Here is a 19979-nt window from a genome sequence, read left to right as displayed (position 1 = left end):
GCCAATGGAATGGGAGCCCTCCCTCGTGAGGGGAAATTGTGTGTGCTTTACACAATCTTCCCCTTTGGGGCTACTAGGTTTTAATCTATTTACTTGCCTAAGAAACATGGAGCTGAGTGTGTGCCACTTACTGGGCTGTGTGGTGGGTGTTAGGGACACACTGGTCTCTACTCTCTAAGAACTCACAGACCAGTAGAGGAGGCCGAGATATAGCCAGGGACTGACAGAAGAAGACAGCAGATGGTTCAGAGCACACACGCTGGAAAGCAACAGACTTCTATATGGATCCTGGTTTGGGGGTTCTGGCTCTGTGACCCTGGGCCAGATCTTGATTTTGGTAAATCTATTTTCTCATTTGTAGAAATAGGTAATAGTAAGACCTACCAGGTAGGTTTCTTGTGAGGACTAAACAAGCAAATACATATGACAAGCTAAGTGTCACCTAGAACATGGTAAGAACTCAATAAATATCAGTAACTATTAGTATTACATGCTATGGAAACACAGAGGGGCATTTGACCCATCCTTGACAGAGGAGGATGATTTGGAAAGGTTTCCCCAAAAAATGGCACTCTAGAGCAAGGATAGGCAGCAGAGTGAGATGTGATTCTCAACCAGGGGGTCAGTTTTTGCCCTCCCAGGGAACATTTAGTAATGTCTGGAGACGTTTTCGGTTGTCACAACTCGGCGGTGGGTGCTATGCATCTCGTGGGTAGAGGCCAGGGATGCTGCCAACATCCTGCAGTGCACAGGACAGCCCCACAACTAAGAACTGTTCAGACAGAAACAACAATAATGCCAAGGCTGAGAAGCCCTGGTTTAGAGCATGAATTCTATAGTCAAAATGCCTGGATTTTAATTCTGGCTCTGTCACTTGTCGGCTGTGTGACTTTAGGGGCGTTACTGAATTTTTCTGTGCTTCACTTAGCTCATTTGTAAATGAAATAAGAAAATGAATTAAATAAGTTAATATTGATAAATTGAACAAAGTATTACAATATACTTAAACAAATTCTAATATCTAATTAATCCTAAAGGATCTTTTTTCACCCCAAATCAGAAGTAACGGCTATTAAAACCTACTCCTTTGTGCTCTAGACAGCTTCTAGGAAGGTCACTCTTACTTCCATGGAGTCCTTTGGACTATATGACTTTAGCCAAGTCTCAGCCTGGTTTACTACGGCTCAGTTAGTCCATGCAATTTTAAATGCACGCTTAAGACATGCAACAGAAAAGCATGGCCCCTCTGTGATGCTGCTGATGACAGGACCAGATGGGACAGGGAAGAAGCCAAGCCAGGAAGGACTTGCGCTCACATTCTCTTCCACAGCTTCTGCCTTTACTGTTTTATGTTTTCTTCCTGTTTCTCCTTTCTATTCAAGACATATCTCCAACACCCTCAAAGCAATTCTCTGCTATTTTCTCAAGCTATTATGATAAAGCTTTATAGCTTCTTACTGCTTGAGGGCATTTTAGAATAATCATCTATGCCTGAATGGTTTTTGAAGGACAGATGAGAAGTCAGATATTTCCCAGGAATCTATACTTCTTCTCTAATCAAAAGGATATTCGGGGCTGGGCGCAGTGGCTCACGCCTATAATCCCAGCACTTTAGAACCCGAGGCAGGTGGATTGCCTGAGGTCAGGAGTTAGAGACCAGCCTGGCCAACATGGTGAAACCCCATTTCTACTAAAATACAAATATTAGCCAGGCGTGGTGGCAGGTGCCTGTAATCCCAGCTACTCAGAAAGCTGAGGCAGAAAAATCACTTGAACCCGGGAGGCAGAGGTTGCAGTGAGCCAAGATCGCACCACTGCACTCCAGCCTGGGCGACAGAGCGAGACTCCGTCTCAAAAATAATAAATAATAATTAGCCAAGCATGGTGGTGGGCACCTGTAAAACCAGCTACTCGGGAGGCTGAGGCAGGAGAATCGCTTAAACCCAGGAGGCGGAGATTGCGGTGAGCCGAGATCACACCATTGCACTCCAGCCTGGGCAACAGAGCAAGACTCCATCTCAAAAAGAAAAAATAAAGGATATGCAAAATTGCTATATCTTACTATTGCGTCTTCAAAGTTTCCAATGCAAGCCTTGAACTTCTTTATGGTTTCTCTCTTAATCAACCACCTGGGTCACCCATATATTTATACAAACACCTGCACTTGAGCCATTCACTGAAAAAAAAAGCTGAAATCACCAACCTCTATAAAAAATGAGTTTAAACTAGAGAGTGCTCTAAGCAGGGGATATTTTTTCTCTATTTCTCCTCCATTCTCTTTTTCCACATTTCTCATGATAATCAGTCTGTTCTTCAGGCTGTTTGCTTTCAGAAATTTTATTTGCACTCCTCTCTAAATGTTTCAAACTGAGAAAATAATCCAGGGAGGGCCTTGAAATTCAAATTCCCTCAGGAGCACTATCACCTCTCTCCTCAAAGAGATTCGTGGTTTGGGGGCTTCTTCCGAAGCATCCCATCATATTAGTCCTCACTTGTTTCTGTCCTTAGGCCAGAGAAACTCCGAGGTATCAACACCATCCTGAACGGTCAACCAACTCAAGAATATATATTCAGGATTTTCAAAATGGGATGAAAGGAAGGGACCAGCTCCACAATACATCTGAGTTCTATATTTATTTTCTTTGAACAGCCAATCCAAGGAGGAATATCAAGGTCACCAACCAAAATACCTTCTCTCTTGCCCACAGCATTTTCCAAAAAGTTGAGGTCAGTGAACCCACTGTTTATTAAAATGTTATGACAAGGGATAGGTTGCTCTTTTCTATCTACTATTTTTATGAAATAAGTTGTGAAACTGGAATTGATTTGGGGCAAACTTACACAGTCTTGTGGTTCAGCTTCTTCACTCAGAGCTGATTTATAAAATAAGTTAAAAATATCTTATTATAAAACAGCATCCTGTGAAAATATATTCCATGATTCTATGAAATGGGATTGTTTGGATGGGATCAGAAGAAAGAGTATTTATTTCCAGGTCAAAATTCAGCCAATACAATTAATTCCCTATTTTCTTTTTAAAGTAAACACTTGGGAGCTTTTAATAAGTAGCACTGGGTTAATTTGGTTTTCATCTGTGATGCTGCCCTTTCTGTTTTCATATCTTCTTTGTCTCTTTCTCCTCCTTCTTTATGAGGACCTTTAAAAGACTCACATTTCTCTTGCTTCTTTGCTTCCTGTTTGGGAGGGATTCTGTCCCTGAGGTTAACTAATTTATTTATTATATTTTCATAAGGTTACTAATGTTGACTTTTAGTACAATTAAAGTGTTCCTCTCAAAATTTGAAATCTACTATGACCCATAAAAAGAGATTAATCATTATATAAACAGAAAGGGTGGAGAAGAATCAAGAAAAGGTTTATTAGTGGCCCAAAGTCTTAGAGCAGAAGTCATGGGCAAAATCTGGCATGAAGCCTGTGTTTATACAGTCTTTGGGCTAGGAATGTTTTTACATTTTCAAAGAGTTGTGAAGAAAAAGAAAAAACAAAGAAGAATATGCAATAGAGACAGTCTGGGGTCTGCATAGCTTATTATTTACTATTTGGCTCTAACAGAAAACGTTTGCTGACTGCTCCCCTATACTGTCCTTTCTTTCCTGGCTTGATATATCACTGACAGATTCATCTTCAGATTATTACACTGAGCTTACATTTCCTATCTACTCTATCTTTTTGGTCAAAAAACACATTAACATTATTCCTCTGATTTTTTTATAGCAACAAGGCTTATGAAAAGTTGTTTTGTTTTGTTTTGTTTGACATAGGGGGGTGTCTCACTATGTTGTCTAGGCTGGGCTTCAATTCCTGGGCTCAAGTAATCCTCTTACCTCAGCTCCCAAGTAGCTGGGACTACAGGTGCATGCCACCACACTTAGTGGTGAATTTACTTATTTATTTATTGCAGTAGGTAATTTTCTGATGTCATTCATGTACTCATTTATTGAGTTCCTACAATATGCCAAGCACTGAGACGTTTCTTAGGGTGAAAAAAAGTGGTTACCAATAGAGTTACCAAGTCCAGCACCTTATTTCAAACAGATAATAAACTCATTTAAGTGTCTTTTTAAAAAATCTCTTTTATAGTAAATACGTGCTCTTGTTACTTTATAACCCAACAGCTTTCTTTGGTTCCTTTTTGTCTCCAGAACAAAATACAAATTAGTCAGGCTGAGTGGCTATTAGAGCATTCCACAATTGTCTTTTTAATCTCTCCTCTCACTACTTCTCCACCTGGACTTAATACAGCATGAACTGGGCTATTCATTATTATCCAAACATAAGTTGTTCTTCCCAAAATTCATTCTGTCAAACATGTCAACCTCTCATCCTGGAAACAGTTCAGATATTTTTACTAAGAATAAAAAGAGTTGGTAGAAAAGCTGTTGGGAAGGCATAGCTTCCACCTAAGGGAAACCATTCATATATACACCTCATTTAACATAGTGATAGTTTTCACCCTCGCATATTAAACAATAGTCATCTCAGAACATTGAACAAGGCTAATGTGCCAAGCTTGGTGCTATGAATGAAGCACAGTCCTTGTCCTCAGAAGACACCAAAGTTTAAAACCTAACATGGTAATTTAACTCTGGATCTCTCCATCCCCCTGTCCTCCGCATTCCCTCATTCACTCATCCATTCATTTAGTAAACTTTTTTTTTTATTATTATACTTTAAGTTTTAGGGTACATGTGCACAATGTGCAGGTTTGTTACGTATGTATCCATATGCCATGTTGGTGTGCTGCACCCATTAACTTGTCATTTAGCATTAGGTGTATCTCCTAATGCTGTCCCTCCCCGCTCCTCCAACCCCACAACAGTCCCCAGAGTGTGATGTTCCCCTTCCTGTGTCCATGTGTTCTTATTGTTCAATTCCCACCTATGAGTGAGAACATGCGGTGTTTGGTTTTTTGTCCTTGCAATAGTTTACTGAGAATGATGGTTTCCAGTTTCATCCATGTCCCTACAAAGGACATGAACTCATCATTTTTTATGGCTGCATAGTATTCCATGGTGTATATGTGCCACATTTTCTTAATCCAGTCTATCGTTGTTGGACATTTGGGTTGGTTCCAAGTCTTTGCTATTGTGAATAGTGCCGCAATAAACATACGTGTGCATGTGTCTTTATAGCAGCATGATTTATAGTCCTTTGGGTATATACCTAGTAATGGGATGGCTGGGTCAAATGGTATTTCTGGTTCTAGATCCCTGAGGAATCGCCACACTGACTTCCACAATGGTTGAACTAGTTTACAGTCCCACCAACAATGTAAAAGTGTTCCTATTTCTCCACATCCTCTCCAGCACCTGTTGTTTCCTGACTTTTTAATGATGGCCATTCTAACTGGTGTGAGATGGTATCTCATTGTGGTTTTGATTTGCATTTCTCTGCTGGCCAGTGATGATGAGCATTTTTTCATGTGTTTTTTGGCTACATAAATGTCTTCTTTTGAGAATTGTCTGTTCATGTCCTTTGCCCACTTTTTGATGGGGTTGTTTGTTTTTTTCTTGTAAATTTGTTTGAGTTCATTGTAGATTCTGGATATCAGCCCTTTGTCAGATGAATAGGTTGCAAAAATTTTCTGTAGGTTGCCTGTTCACTCTGATGGTAGTTTCTTTTGCTGTGCAGAAGCTCTTTAGTTTAATTAGATCCCATTTGTCAATTTTGGCTTTTGTTGCTGTTGCTTTTGGTGTTTTAGACATGAAGTCCTTACCCATGCCTATGTCCTGAATGGTATTGCCTAGGTTTTCTTCTAGGGTTTTTATGGTTTTAGGTCTAACATGTAAGTCTTTAATCCATCTTGAATTTTTGTATAAGGTGTAAGGAAGGGAGCCAGTTTCAGCTTTCTACATATGGCTAGCCAGTTTTCCCAGCACCATTTATTAAATAGGGAATCCTTATCCCATTGCATGTTTTTGTCAGGTTTGTTAAAGATCAGATAGTTGTAGATACGTGGCATTATTTCTGAGGGCTCTGTTCTGTTCCATTGCTCTATGTCTCTGTTTTGGTTCCAGTACCATGCTGTTTTGGTTACTGTAGCCTTGTAGTATTTTACCAGACAGCCGTTGGGCATGCACAGTTCATCAGGCTCAGTCTCAGTTCCTCGGCATATTAACCAACAATTACAGTACGAGTGCAATGACGGAAGAGTGCAGAGCACTCTGGGAGTGTGGAGGAGTGGCACATAATCAGGTAGAGCTGCGGGAGGAAGGGGCTTCCTGGAGGAAGGGACTCCTGAGTTTGGTCCTTAAAACTTTGAAGGAAATAGTGAGGCAAAGCATCACAAGGAAGTATCCAGACTAAATTTCTCTCCTATGTTACTTCATCTATAGCTGCGAATATGATTGCTTTTCTGGAAGCACCATGCTTGCTCAGGAACGAGGGGAAATATCGTAGAAGGAATTAAGGTTATATTTCTTGATTTTCTTTTCACTGGACTACATGGCTTAACAACCGAAAATAATGTATCTTGCCCTATTGTATTTTTAGTCTTTTGCTGTAAGTAGTAAGTCCAAGTAAAATATGTAGCAATGGGACTATGGAATTCCTAAATTCATCCCCAGGATATTGCTAAATTGAGAACTAGTCATTTCAAGAAAGAAGAAAACACTGTAACTGTAAATAGACAGATAAAATGCAAGCTAATAAATTTCTTTAAAATTTTTCTTTGTGCTATTAACATCATATGATGTATTGCATGTAATTGGAGACAGGCTATAGCTGAAAGTGTGGACTTCACAAAAAAGAAATTCCTAGGTTCAAACCCCAGCTCTGACAGCTCTTAGCTATGCAAACTAGGCAAGTTATAATGGCTGAACAGTAGCCATCATATAAAAATACCAAATGTTCTTAATCGTTTCTTTTTTTGAGACACTCAGGTTGTTTCTCAATGGGGAGTATTAGTAATAAGACAATAATCAATACTGTCATACTAAAATCTTTGTTCCCCTCTCTGACAGAATAAATTTTTTTAAATGGAATTTCTAGGTTAGAATTTATATCTATTAATAGTTTAATATCCCTAGGCCAGTTTCTTCATACATAAAACGAGATGGATGATGGTACCCACTTCACTGGATCATTGTAAGAAGTAAATAAATTAATAGGAGGAAAACTGCTTAAGCAAGTGTTTGAAACGGACTTTCTGTCCATTTTAAATCAATGAGTAGTAGCTTCCTCCAGGGGGATTTTGCCAAGTTCCAAAGCAAGTCATGATTTTCAGGTCCTGGAATACTGCCAGTGTGGAGGAATAGGAATGGAATGTAGTCAGAGGATCACTTCCAGGTCATTTTCGGGATTCCACATGACTCCTTGCTGAATTTATACTGTAGTTATACTTTTTCTTTATAACAGACATTTGCACAACCTAAGAGCTAAAGCAGTAGGGAAAATACAGCAGCAAATCCACTTACCCCACATCATGTCCCATTCAAATACTCACACTCATCTTTGCCAGTTTCTTTACTTAGTCCTTATCAGATAGTACCCACAGAGTTTCTTCTATCTCATTGAGCCAGTGACTGTAATGAATAACTTACCTGTTTTCATGTGTGAGCATTACTTATGCCCCAATTTCATTTTTACCTTCCTCTAAGCATAGCTTCTTTATCTTTCTAACTCTGATGTTATGGACATTGAAATAATAAATCTAATTTCTCTGGAAAATTATGAACGAATGAATAGGAGATATGAGAACCCTGAGATAAAGTTGGTCCTGCTTATTTTGGGGGATATTTCCTCATTGTTATATCGGTGAAGATAATTCATCATTTGGGTGCAAACAGTGCTCCCAGTAAGGTCATATAGCCATTATCTAAAATGCCATAGGATTTATCTAGCATCACTTGTAGAAACAGAAATCTATATGGCCAGCTCTGGGGTACAAAACACATCACACTGGATGTTCTACCCAATGATGGTAAGATCCCATAGGGGAAATTAAATGCCATGAAATGGCCTTAATCATGGGAGTTAAGAAAATTGTTTTTCACAAACTACACAGTAGAATAAAAAACATGATATGAGGGAGACAGAATAGCATCTAAAAGGCATAGGATGAGGTCAGAGTTCTGAATGCACTTTATGGGTGTGGTGGTTAATTTTATGTGTCAACTTGACTGGGCTAAGGGATGCCTAGGTAGCTGCTGAAACATTCTTTCTGGGTGTGTCTGTGACAGTATCTCCAGAAGAGATTAGCATTTTGAATTGTTAGACTAAGTAAAGACGATGATCTGCCCTCACCAATGAGAGCAGGCATCTCCAGTCCGATGAGGGCTCAGATAGAACATAAGACAGAGAAAGGCCAATTTTCCTCTTTTCAGTCTTTATGAACTGGGACATTCATCTCCTTCTGCCCTTGGACATTGAAGTTTCTGGTTCTCATGCCTTTGTGCCTTTGGATTCCAGGACTTACACCAGTCCCCCATCACACCACCCACCCTGGTTCAATTACAACAGAATTGCCTTGTGACAAAATCACTGGGGGTGGACAGTGTTTGTGTTTATGCCATCTTTGCCATGTGTCTCTTACACAGAGAATTGAGGTGATTATGGAAATATGCCCCCGAAATAACAAGAAAGATCACAGGAAGCTACATAGGCAAGAGTAGAAAATTCAGGAATACTGTTAATACCAGGATTCTTCTATACATGTACAGATGGTCCTTGAGTTACTTTTTTTTTATTTTATGATGTTACAGAAGTGAAACGCATTCAGTATAAACCATACTTCAAGTACCCATACAAACACTCTGTTTTTCAGTTTCAGTACAGTATTCAACAAATTGCATGAGATATTCATTACCTTATTACAAAACAGTATTTGAGAGATGATTTTGCCCAACTAATCATTTATATCATAGGCTAATATAAATGTTCTGAGCACATTTGAAGTAGAGTAGGCTAGGTGTATTAAATCCATTTTCCTCTTATGATATTTTCAATTTACAATGGGTTTATCAGGATGTAACCCCACTTTAAGTCAAAAAACATCTGTATAGCTTTATATCCTGTTTTCAAATATTTTATCATAGGAATTCCCACATATTATTAAACATTCTTTGAATATGTGGTTTATAATGGCTGAATAGTAGCCATCATATAAAAATACCAAATATTCTTAATCATTTCCTTTTATGAGACACTTAGACAGTTTCCTAGTGGGAAGTATTAGTATTAAGACTATGATAAACATTGTCATACCAAAATCTTTTTGTGCATCTCTGACAGGATACATTTTTCAAAAATGGAATCGCTAGGTTAGAATGTATATTATTTAAATTATTTAATTCTAACAACAAACACTATTTCAAAAACTAGATACTGGAGAAAACACAACTGAGTCTAGATAAGTTTAAAATTTATCTGGCAGAAGCAGACATGTTAGACAGAAATAGATCAGCCAAAAAAGTTTACAATGCCATGGGGTAGCAGTTAATATGATTTGCAGAGGAAAAGAACAGTGTAGGTCATTCTGGTGAGTCAATGAATTGTAAATAGATTTAAAAAGCTTCTGCTGCTTTCAGTTCGATAACCCTATCAAGTCATTTAGGCTTTCTAAACCTCAATTTGCTCATTTTAAAAACTGGAGACATTTCCCATGTTCATGCACCAGAATACTTAATATTGTAAGCTTGAATGTTCTGCCTAAATTGGTATGTAGATCTGCTGTCATCCCAATCACATGCCAGACCAGGATTTTTATAGAAAAAGGACAGAAAAAGGATCATAGAAAAGCTGATTTTAACATTTATATGAAAAGGCAAAGGACCTAGAATAGTCAAAACAATCTTGATAAAGAGCAATGTTGCAGAACTCACACTACCTCACCTCAAGACTTATTACAAAGCTTTGGTAATCAAGACAGTGTAATATTGACAAGAAGATAGACAAACAGGTCAATGAGCTAGAATTGAGAGGCCAGAAATAGGTCCACGCTTATAAAGCAAATTGTTTATGATAAAGGAACCAAAGCAATTTAAAAGCAAATAAAATACCTTTTAACAAATGGTACTGGAACAATTGGCTATGCATAATTTTTTTTTTTTTAAACTTAGACTCCTATTTGCACTTACAATCTATTTCACACCACACACAAGAACTAATTTTAAATGGTGGAAAGATCTGTGGATAGGAGTTTGAGAACCTTGAAAGATAGTCTATAGGAATAAGTATCTGCTCTCAGGCATTAGACCCTCACTTATCCTTAAATGTATCAGGATAACTTAGCTTAGGCTAGGACCTGGCCTATGGCCCTTCCCCACTACTTATTAAAACATTTAAAGAGAAATCTAAATTAAAAATCCAAAATAATAATGCAATTTAAAACTACCTCAAAAAATCCAAAAATCTTTAAGATATACCATTTGAAACAAAAGTGTTACAAGAGATAGAACAAGAATTTTATATAAGCATGATAAATGCAAAGAGATGTAACAAGGCCGGGCGCGGTGGCTCACGCTTGTAATCCCAGCACTTTGGGAGGCCGAGGCGGGTGGATCACGAGGTCAGGAGATTGAGACCAGGTGAAACCCCGTCTCTACTAAAAATACAAAAAAAAAAAATTAGCCGGGCGTAGTGGCGGGCGCATGTAGTCCCAGCTACTCGGAGAGGCTGAGGCAGGAGAATGGCGTGAACCCGGGAAGCGGAGCTTGCAGTGAGCTGAGATTGCGCCACTGCACTCCAGCCTGGGCAACAGAGTGAGACTCCGTCTCAAAAAAAAAAAAAAGAGATGTAACAAGCTATTAGTAATATGAAGAATAATAAAAATCATTAAAAATGAAAATATATGAGGTATAATAGCTGGAAAACTACACCAAAGATGGGATAAAGAAAGGATAGAAACAGCTAAAGAATAAATTCGTGAATTAGAAAATGAGACAAAGAGGCAATCTCTCGGCAATCAGAAGAATAAAGAGATAGAAGACATACAAGTAAGCATATTCCTCCCTGTTCCCATTATGTAGTATCAACCCTCTCCCCTCAAGAAAAGCAGTTTACAACCCAAATGTCCAACAACAATAGACTGGATTAAGAAAATGTGGCACATACACACCATGGAATACTATGCAGCCATAAAAAATGATGAGTTCATGTCCTTTGTAGGGACATGGATGAAACTGGAAAACATCATTCTCAGTAAACTATCGCAAGGACAAAAAACCAAACACCGCATGTTCTCACTCATAGGTGGGACTTGAACAATGAGAACTCATGGACACAGGAAGGGGAACTTCACGCTCCGGGGACTGTTGTGGGGTGGGGGGAGGGGGGAGGGACAGCATTAGGAGATATATCTAATGCTAAATGATGAGTTAATGGGTGCAGCAAAACAACATGGCACATGGATACATATGTAACAAACCTGCACATTGTGCACATGTACCCTAAAACCTAAAGTATAATAATTAATAAATAAATAAATAAATAAAAGAAAAGCAGTTTACTTACCCCAACATTACTATAACTCCCTTCTGATCCACTGGCATGAGGAGTCCAAGGTGGCCAGGTGGTAGACCCAGCTTCAAATTCAGTAGAATCCTCACTTTGCTGGTGGAGACATAGCCCTTACTGGGAACGATGTTCTCTAACCTAACAGAGCCTAAGGTTAGAAGACAGGAAGAACAAATTTCACAAATAGGTCACTGGGGATGATCATGTAGGGATCACTTCTATTTCCTTGGTTACCAGACCTGTGTTTTCTAACCATTAAGGTAGAGCACCATATATCAGTCCTTATTTCAATGCATACACCCCAAAATTGAGGATCATGCTCTAACCTTCAGAATGTGTTCTCAGAGAGGGCCACTTAGCTGAGCCTTTAAGCCCACTGCATCATTCAGCTAGGCCAGCTGCTTCTGGGTGATGGGATATATGGTGGAACCAGTGAATCCTGTAATTGTTGTATGTCCTTTGCAGCAAAATTGGTCCCTTATCTGAGGAAATGTGATGAGATCCCATATTGATAGATCAGGCATGCTGAAGTGTTGATTCATGCTTGGTGTAGATGTAACCTCTGGTAAGGAAAAATTGCTGCTGTTTTCCTCAATTGAGGGGTTAGCATCAGTCTCTGAGGCTGACATTCAGCACTGGCTAGATAAGCCCTTTGTGAACTGAATCCCATTCTGTTAGGTATTTGCATACTTCTATTCCTGCCACCATTGAATGCCAACTTGCCCTGGTACTGCAATAAGAAATGTTGGCTGACATCCACAGGTTTACTCATCCTGTCCACCTGATGGTTGAGATCCCCTTCTGCAAAAGAGGCTTGCTGGGCATCACAACAAGACAGACATATCTGCATGCTTGGCGCCCACCATCTATAGGGCCCACATATCTCTTTCCCCTGCCTCCTTGCCCTCACTCTTCCCATTCTGGTCCTTCCAGGCCCTGAACAAAGTAGCCAAATCATTCACCACTACTATTGCTACCTAAGGTCACTTTTCCTTCCATACGAAGTGGACAATCAAGCTCAAAAGCTCTGCCCAAAGCTCTATATAGAGATTTTATACAAGTGATAAAGAAGATTATGGGAGGTAGCCCAAAACCCCTCCCAATACAGTCCTGTGACCACCACTGTTCCTCTCTAAACTAATACTATTTCTTCAAAGCATTCATTAGTAGTGGAATCTCCTAAAAGAAAAAAGCCCGTAGCAGCTTAGGGGGAAATGAAAATAGGGCGAACCGAGAAGGCAGAATGTTATTGAGCATTCAGACATTGGAGGGATAACCCTTCCCCAAACAAAAATGATATCTGCAAAAAGCATCAATTTAGTGTTTGATTTAATACAATTTTTTTCCATTTGTAATGATTTCATGTGCATTTGTGTCATCTCTTTAAGCAGTGTTTCCATCCCTTTGGAGTCAGGAAGTATATCTTACTCCTCCCTGTATCCAACTTTCTCAGTTCCCATCACAGGGCTAGGATCACAGCAGCTACTCACCTTGGTATTAAACAGTTTGGAATTGACCGAACCTCACTTAGGCAGTCCAGGGCTCTCACTCTCAATTCTGTCATGATTATGCTGCCTTGACTATTGATGCCCATGCTTCCACCTATAAACCACCCTTCAAGGTTTTCAAATCCCTACTCATGAGTCTTTCTACCTTTATTTCAATACTGAGCAGCCATCCTCAACAAAGGTCATTTTAATACCAAGGTCCATATCCACCATGAGGGTGCCCATCTCTGGATGGCAACTCCAGTCTTGTTTGCTTGTCTCTCTCACACCATTTCTGTTTACTGACTGTTGAAGGAAGAGACTGTGAGAGCTCCCTATCCCCACATGGCCTGATAACAGAAATGAGTTATTCCACTGGCTGGCAAAATACTAAATCTTCCCTTCATGGATCCAAAACTGGGCTTAGACACTCCTCTACTGTGCTCTCCACTGTTCAGATTCTACCACTGAGGACCTCCTGGAGAAATCTGGAGTCCCTGACTCTGACATGAAGTCCACAGACTACTTGTCAGTAACCCCCAGGGCATGGTTTCTATGGACCTAAGTTTGTGTCAGTCCGAAGATCAAGTTTGTCCCCAGATTGTCTCTCTCATGTTCCCCCTTTGGGTCTTACTGAGATTAATGAGCAACCTAGTTCTGCTATTTACTAGTTGAGTGATCTTCAGTGAGTTAATCTCTCTGGTATTTTCTTTCCTGAGCTGGCACAGGAAAAGGCTCATTTGTATTTCACAGGGTTATGATAAGAACTAAGTGATATAAGGAGTATGTGTTGCTTTGCACAGTGTCTGCTATTTGGTTGCCACTAATTAATAAGCATTGTTATTATAATTCTAGTAATATTGTTATTTACTCCATTTCATACTATAATACCTTCATCACCCATACAGACCATTTTTCTGGCTTTACAATTGTCTCTCTGCCACCCATCTCTTTTCTACTCTTCCTACTCCTACATACAGTTGCTTAGTGGAGTTGATTTGTTATCATTTTTTTTCAATGAAATTATACTACACACTCTGGCAAATTTTGAAATGCCCCTCCAACTTTTTCCCTTGTCTTGCACACCATCCCCTTCACTATTCACTTTGTGATTAACAAAATATTGCAAACAAACGTATAGCATATGACAATGATGCCACCTCTCAAAATGACTAGAAAGCATACATTCATTCACACTAACATGTCTATTTTTTCTGACTCACAGGGCTGTGTTTTAATGACAGGTTTATATCCCAAAATTTGGGTAACACCAAAAACACAACCTAATAAGCTATGCCACACAGTGCATTAGGAATAGGCTAATAGATGTTGCCAAAAAGAAACAAGAAGAGAAATGCTCACTGCCTCTCAATATACACTAAACAAAAAGCCAAGATGGCCGAACAGGAACAGCTCCGGTCTACAGCTCCCAGCATGAGCGACACAGAAGACCAGTGATTTCTGCATTTCCGTTTGAGGTACCAGGTTCATCTCACTAGGGAGTGCCAAACAGTGGGTGCAGGACAGTTGGTGCAGCGCACTGTGCGCGAGCCGAAGCAGGGCGAGGCATTGCCTCACTCAGGAAGCACAAGGGGTCAGGGAGTTCCCTTTCCTAGTCAAAGAAAGGGGTAACAGACGGCACCTGGAAAATCGGGTCAGTCCCACCCTAATACTGCGCTTTTCCAACGGGCTTGGAAAACGGCACACCAGGAGATTGTGTTCCGCACCTGGCTCAGAGGGTCCTATGCCCACGGAGTCTCACTGATTGCTAGCACAGCAGTCTGAGATCAAACTGCAAGGTGCCAGTGAGGCTAGGGGAGGGGCGCCCGCCATTGCCCAGGCTTGCTTAGGTAAACAAAGCAGCCAGGAAGCTCCAACTGGGTGGAGCCCACCACAGCTCAAGGAGGCCTGCCTGCCTCTGTAGGCTCCACCTCTGGGGGCAGGGCACAGACAAACAAAAAGTCAGCAGGAACCTCTGCAGACTTAAATGTCCCTGTCTGACAGCTTTGAAGAGAGTAGTGGTTCTCCCAGCACGCAGCTGGAGATCTGAGAACGGACAGACTGCCTCCTAAAGTGGGTCTCTGACCCCCGAGCAGCCTAACTGGGAGGCACCCCCTAGTAGGGACAGACTGACACCTCACTCGGCCAGGTACTCCTCTGAGACAAAACTTCCAGAGGAACTATCAGACAGCTGAATTTGTGGTCTCATGAAAATCCACTGTTCTGCAGCCACCGCTGCTGACACCCAGCCAAACAGGGTCTGGAGTGGACCTCTAGCAAACTCCAACAGACCTGCAGCTGAGGGTCCTGTCTGGTAGAAGGAAAACTAACAAACAGAAAGGACATCCACACCAAAAACCCATCTGTACATTACCATCATCAAAGACCAAAAGTAGATAAAACCACAAAGATGGGGAAAAAACACAGCAGAAAAACTGGAAACTCTAAAAAGCAGAGCACCTCTCCTCCTCCAAAGGAGTGCAGTTCCTCACCAGCAACAGAACAAAGCTGGACGGAGAATGACTTTGACGAGTTGAGAGAAGAAGGCTTCAGACGATCAAACTACTCCGAGCTACGGGAGGAAATTCAAAACAATAGCAAAGAAGTTAAAAACTTTCAAAAAAAATTAGACGAATGGATAACTAGAATAACCAATGAAGAGAAGGGCTTAAAGGAGCTGATGGAGCTGAAAGCCAAGTTTCGAGAACTACGCTAAGATTGCAGAAGCCTCGGTAGCCGATGTGATCAACTGGAAGAAAGGGTATTGCTGATGGAAGATCAAATGAATGAAATGAAACAAGAAGGGAAGTTTAGAGGAAAAAGAATAAAAAGAAACGAACAAAGCCTCCAAGAAATTTGGGACTATGTGAAAAGACCAAACCTACGTCTGATTGGTGTACCTGAAAATGACGGGGAGAATGGAACCAAGTTGGAAAACACTCTACAAGATATTATACAGGAGAACGTCCCCAATCTAGCAAGGGCAGGCCAACATTCAGATTCAGGAAATACAGAGAACGCCACAAAGATACTCCTCGAGAAGAGCAACGCCAAGACACATAATTGTCAGATTCACCAAAGTTGAATTGAAGGAAAAAATGTTAAGGGTGGCCAGAGAGAAAGGTCGGGTTACCCACAAACAGAAGCCCATCAGACTAACAGCTGATCTCTCGGCAGAAACTCTACAAGCCAGAAGAGAGTGGGGGTCCATATTGAACATTCTTAAAGAAAAGAATTTTCAACCCAGAATTTCATATCCAGCCAAACTAAGCTTCATAAGTGAAGGAGAAATAAAATACTTTACAGACAAGCAAATGCTGAGTGATTTTGTCACCACCAGGCCTGCCCTAAAAGAGCTCCTGAAGGAAGCACTAAACAAGGAAAGGAAAAACCGGTACCAGCCACTGCAAAATCATGCCAAATTGTAAAGACCATTGAGGCTAGGAAGAAACTGCATCAACTAATGAGCAAAATAACCAACTAACATCATAATGACAGGATCAAATTCACACCTAACAATATTAACTTTAAATGTAAATGGGCTAACTGCTCCAATTAAAAGACACAGACTGGCAAACTGGATAAGGAGTCAAGACCCATCAGTGTGCTGTATTCAGGAAACCCATCTCACGTGCAGAGACACACATAGACTCAAAATAAAGGGATGGAGGAAGATCTATCAAGCAAATGGAAAACAAAAAAAGGCAGGGGTTGCAATCCTAGTCTCTGATAAAATAGACTTTAAACCAACAAAGATCAAAAGAGACAAAGACGGACATTACATAATGCTAAAGGGATCAATTAAACAAGAAGAGCTAACTATCCTAAATATACATGCACCCAACACAGGGGCACCCAGATTCATAAAGCAAGTCCTGAGTGAACTACAAAGGGACTTAAACTCCCACACAATAATAATGGGAGATTTTAACACCCCACTGTCAACATTAGACAGATCAATGAGACAGAACGTTAACAAGGGTATCCAGGAATTGAACTCAGCTCTGCACAAAGTGGACCTAATAGACATCTACAGAACTCTCCACCCCAAATCAACAGAATATACATTTTTTTCAGCACCACACCACACCTATTCCAAAATTGACCACATACTTGGAAGTAAAGCTCTCCTCAGCAAATGTAAAAGAACAGAAATTATAACAAACTGTCTCTCAGAACACAGTGCAATCAAACTAGAACTCAGGATTAAGAAACTCACTCAAAACTCCTCAACTACATGAAAACTGAACAACCTGCTCCTGAATGACTATTGGGTACATAATGAAATGAAGGCAGAAATAAAGATGTTCTTTGAAACCAACGAAAACAAAGACACAACATACCAGAATCTCTGGGACACGTTCAAAGCAGTGTGTAGAGGGAAGTTTATAGCACTAAATGCCCACAAGAGAAAGCAGGAAAGATCCAAAATTGACACCCTAACATCACAATTAAAAGAACTAGAAAAGCAAGAGCAAACACATTCAAAAGCTAGCAGAAGGCTAGAAATAACTAAAATCAGAGCAGAACTGAAGGAAATAGAGCCACAAAAATCCCTTCAAAAAATTAATGAATCCAGGATCTGGTTTTTTGAAAAGATCAACAAAATTGATAGACTGCTAGCAAGACTAATAAAGAAGAAAAGAGAGAAGAATCAAATAGATGCAATAAAAAATGAAAAAGGGGATATCACCACCGATCCCACAGAAATACAATCTACCATCAGAGAATACTACAAACACCTCTATGCAAATAAACTAGAAAATCTACAAGAAATGGATAAATTCCTTGACACATACACCCTCCCAAGACTAAACCAGGAAGAAGTGGAATCTCTGAATACACCAATAACAAGATCTGAAATTGTGGCAATAATCAATAGTTTACCAGCCAAAAAGAGTCCAGGACCTGATGGATTCACAGCCGAATTCTACCAGAGGCACAAGGAGGAACTGGTACCATTCCTTCTGAAACTATTCCAATCAATAGAAAGAGAGGGAATCCTCCCTAACTCATTTTATGAGGCCAGCATCATCCTGATACCAAAGCCTGGCAGAGACATATCCAAAAAAGAGAATTTCAGACCAACATCCTTGATGAACATTGATGCAAAAATCCTCAATAAAATACTGGCAAACCGAATCCAGCAGCACATCAAAAAGCTTATATACCATGATCAAGTGGGCTTCATCCCTGGGATGCAAGGCTGGTTCAACATACGCAAATCAATAAATGCAATCCAGCATATAAACAGAACCAAAGACAAAAACCACATGATTATCTCAATAGATGCAGAAAAGGCCTTTGACAAAATTCAACAACCCTTCATGCTAAAAACTCTCAATAAATTAGGTATCGATGGGACATATCTCAAGATAATAAGAGCTCTCTATGACAAGCCCACAGCCAATATCATACTGAATGGGCAAAAACTGGAAGCATTCCCTTTGAAAACTGGCACAAGACAGGGATGCCTCTCTCACCACTCCTATTCAACATAGTGCTGGAAGTTCTGGCCAGGGCAATCAGGCAGGAGAAGGAAATAAAGGGTATTCAATTAGGAAAAGAGAAAGTCAAATTGTCCCTGTTTGCAGATGACATGATTGTATATCTAGAAAACCCCATTGTCTCAGCCCAAAATCTCCTTAAGCTGATTAGCAACTTCAGCAAAGTCTCAGGATACAATATCAATGTACAAAAATCACAAGCATTCTTGTACACCAATCACAGACAAACAGAGAGCCAAATCATGAGTGAACTCCCATTCACAATTGCTTCAAAGAGAATAAAATACCTAGGAATCCAACTTACAAGGGAGGTGAAGGACCTCTTCAAGGAGAACTACAAACCACTGCACAATGAAATAAAAGAGGATACAAACAAATGGAAGAACATTCCATGTTCATGGGTTGGAAGAATCAATATCGTGAAAATGGCCATACTGCCCAAGGCAATTTATAGATTCAATGCCATCCCCATCAAGCTACCAAGGACTTTCTTCACAGAATTGGAAAAAACTACTTTAAAGTTCATATGGAACCAAAAAAGAGCCCACATTGCCAAGTGAATCCTAAGCCAAAAGAACAAAGCTGGAGGCATCATGCTACCTGACTTCAAATTCTACTACAAGGCTACAGTAAGCAAAACAGCATGGTACTGGTACCACAGCAGAGACATAGATCAATGGAATAGAACAGAGCCCTCAGAAATAATGCCGCATATCTACAACTATCTGATCTTTGACAAACCTGACAAAAACAAGAAACAGGGAAAGGATTCCCTATTTAATAAGTGGTGCTGGGAAAACTGGCTAGCCATATGTAGAAAGCTGAAACTGGATCCCTTCCTTACACCTTATACAAAAATTAATTCAAGATGGATTAAAGACTTACATGTTAGACCTAAAACCATAAAAATCCTAGAAGAAAACCTAGGCAATACCATTCAGGACATAGGCATGGGCAAGGACTTCATGTCTAAAACACCAAAAGCAATGGCAACAAAAGCCAAAATTGACAAATGGTATCTAATTAAACTAAAGAGCTTCTGCACAGCAAAAGAAACTACCATCAGAGTGAACAGGCAACCTACAGAAAATTTTTGCAACCTATTCATCTGACAAAGGGCTGATATCCAGAATCTACAATGAACTCAAACAAATTTACAAGAAAAAAACAAACAACCCCATCAAAAAGTGGGCAAAGGACATGAACAGACACTTCTCAAAAGAAGACATTTATGTAGCCAAAAAACACATGAAAAAATGCTCATCATCACTGGCCATCAGAGAAATGCAAATCAAAACCACAATGAGATACCATCTCACACCAGTTAGAATGGTCATCATTAAAAAGTCAGGAAACAACAGGTGCTGGAGAGGATGTGGAGAGATAGGAACACTTTTACATTGTTAGTGGGACTGTAAAGTAGTTCAACCATTGTGGAAGTCAGTGTGGCGATGCCTCAGGGATCTAGAACTAGAAATACCATTTGACCCAGCCATCCCATTACTAGGTA

At 40.1% G+C, this 19979-nt stretch overlaps 1 pseudogene; it reads right to left on the bottom strand.

Moving 5' to 3' along the window:
* LOC129473626 (actin, clone 302-like) overlaps positions 1–19979 on the bottom strand; it is a 43930-nt pseudogene that overhangs the window by 16575 nt on the left and 7376 nt on the right.

This window comes from Symphalangus syndactylus, chromosome 23 (assembly GCF_028878055.3).
Source record: "Symphalangus syndactylus isolate Jambi chromosome 23, NHGRI_mSymSyn1-v2.1_pri, whole genome shotgun sequence".
Classification (NCBI taxonomy): Eukaryota; Metazoa; Chordata; class Mammalia; order Primates; family Hylobatidae; genus Symphalangus; species Symphalangus syndactylus.
This window is presented reverse-complemented; position numbering and strand designations above follow the sequence as displayed.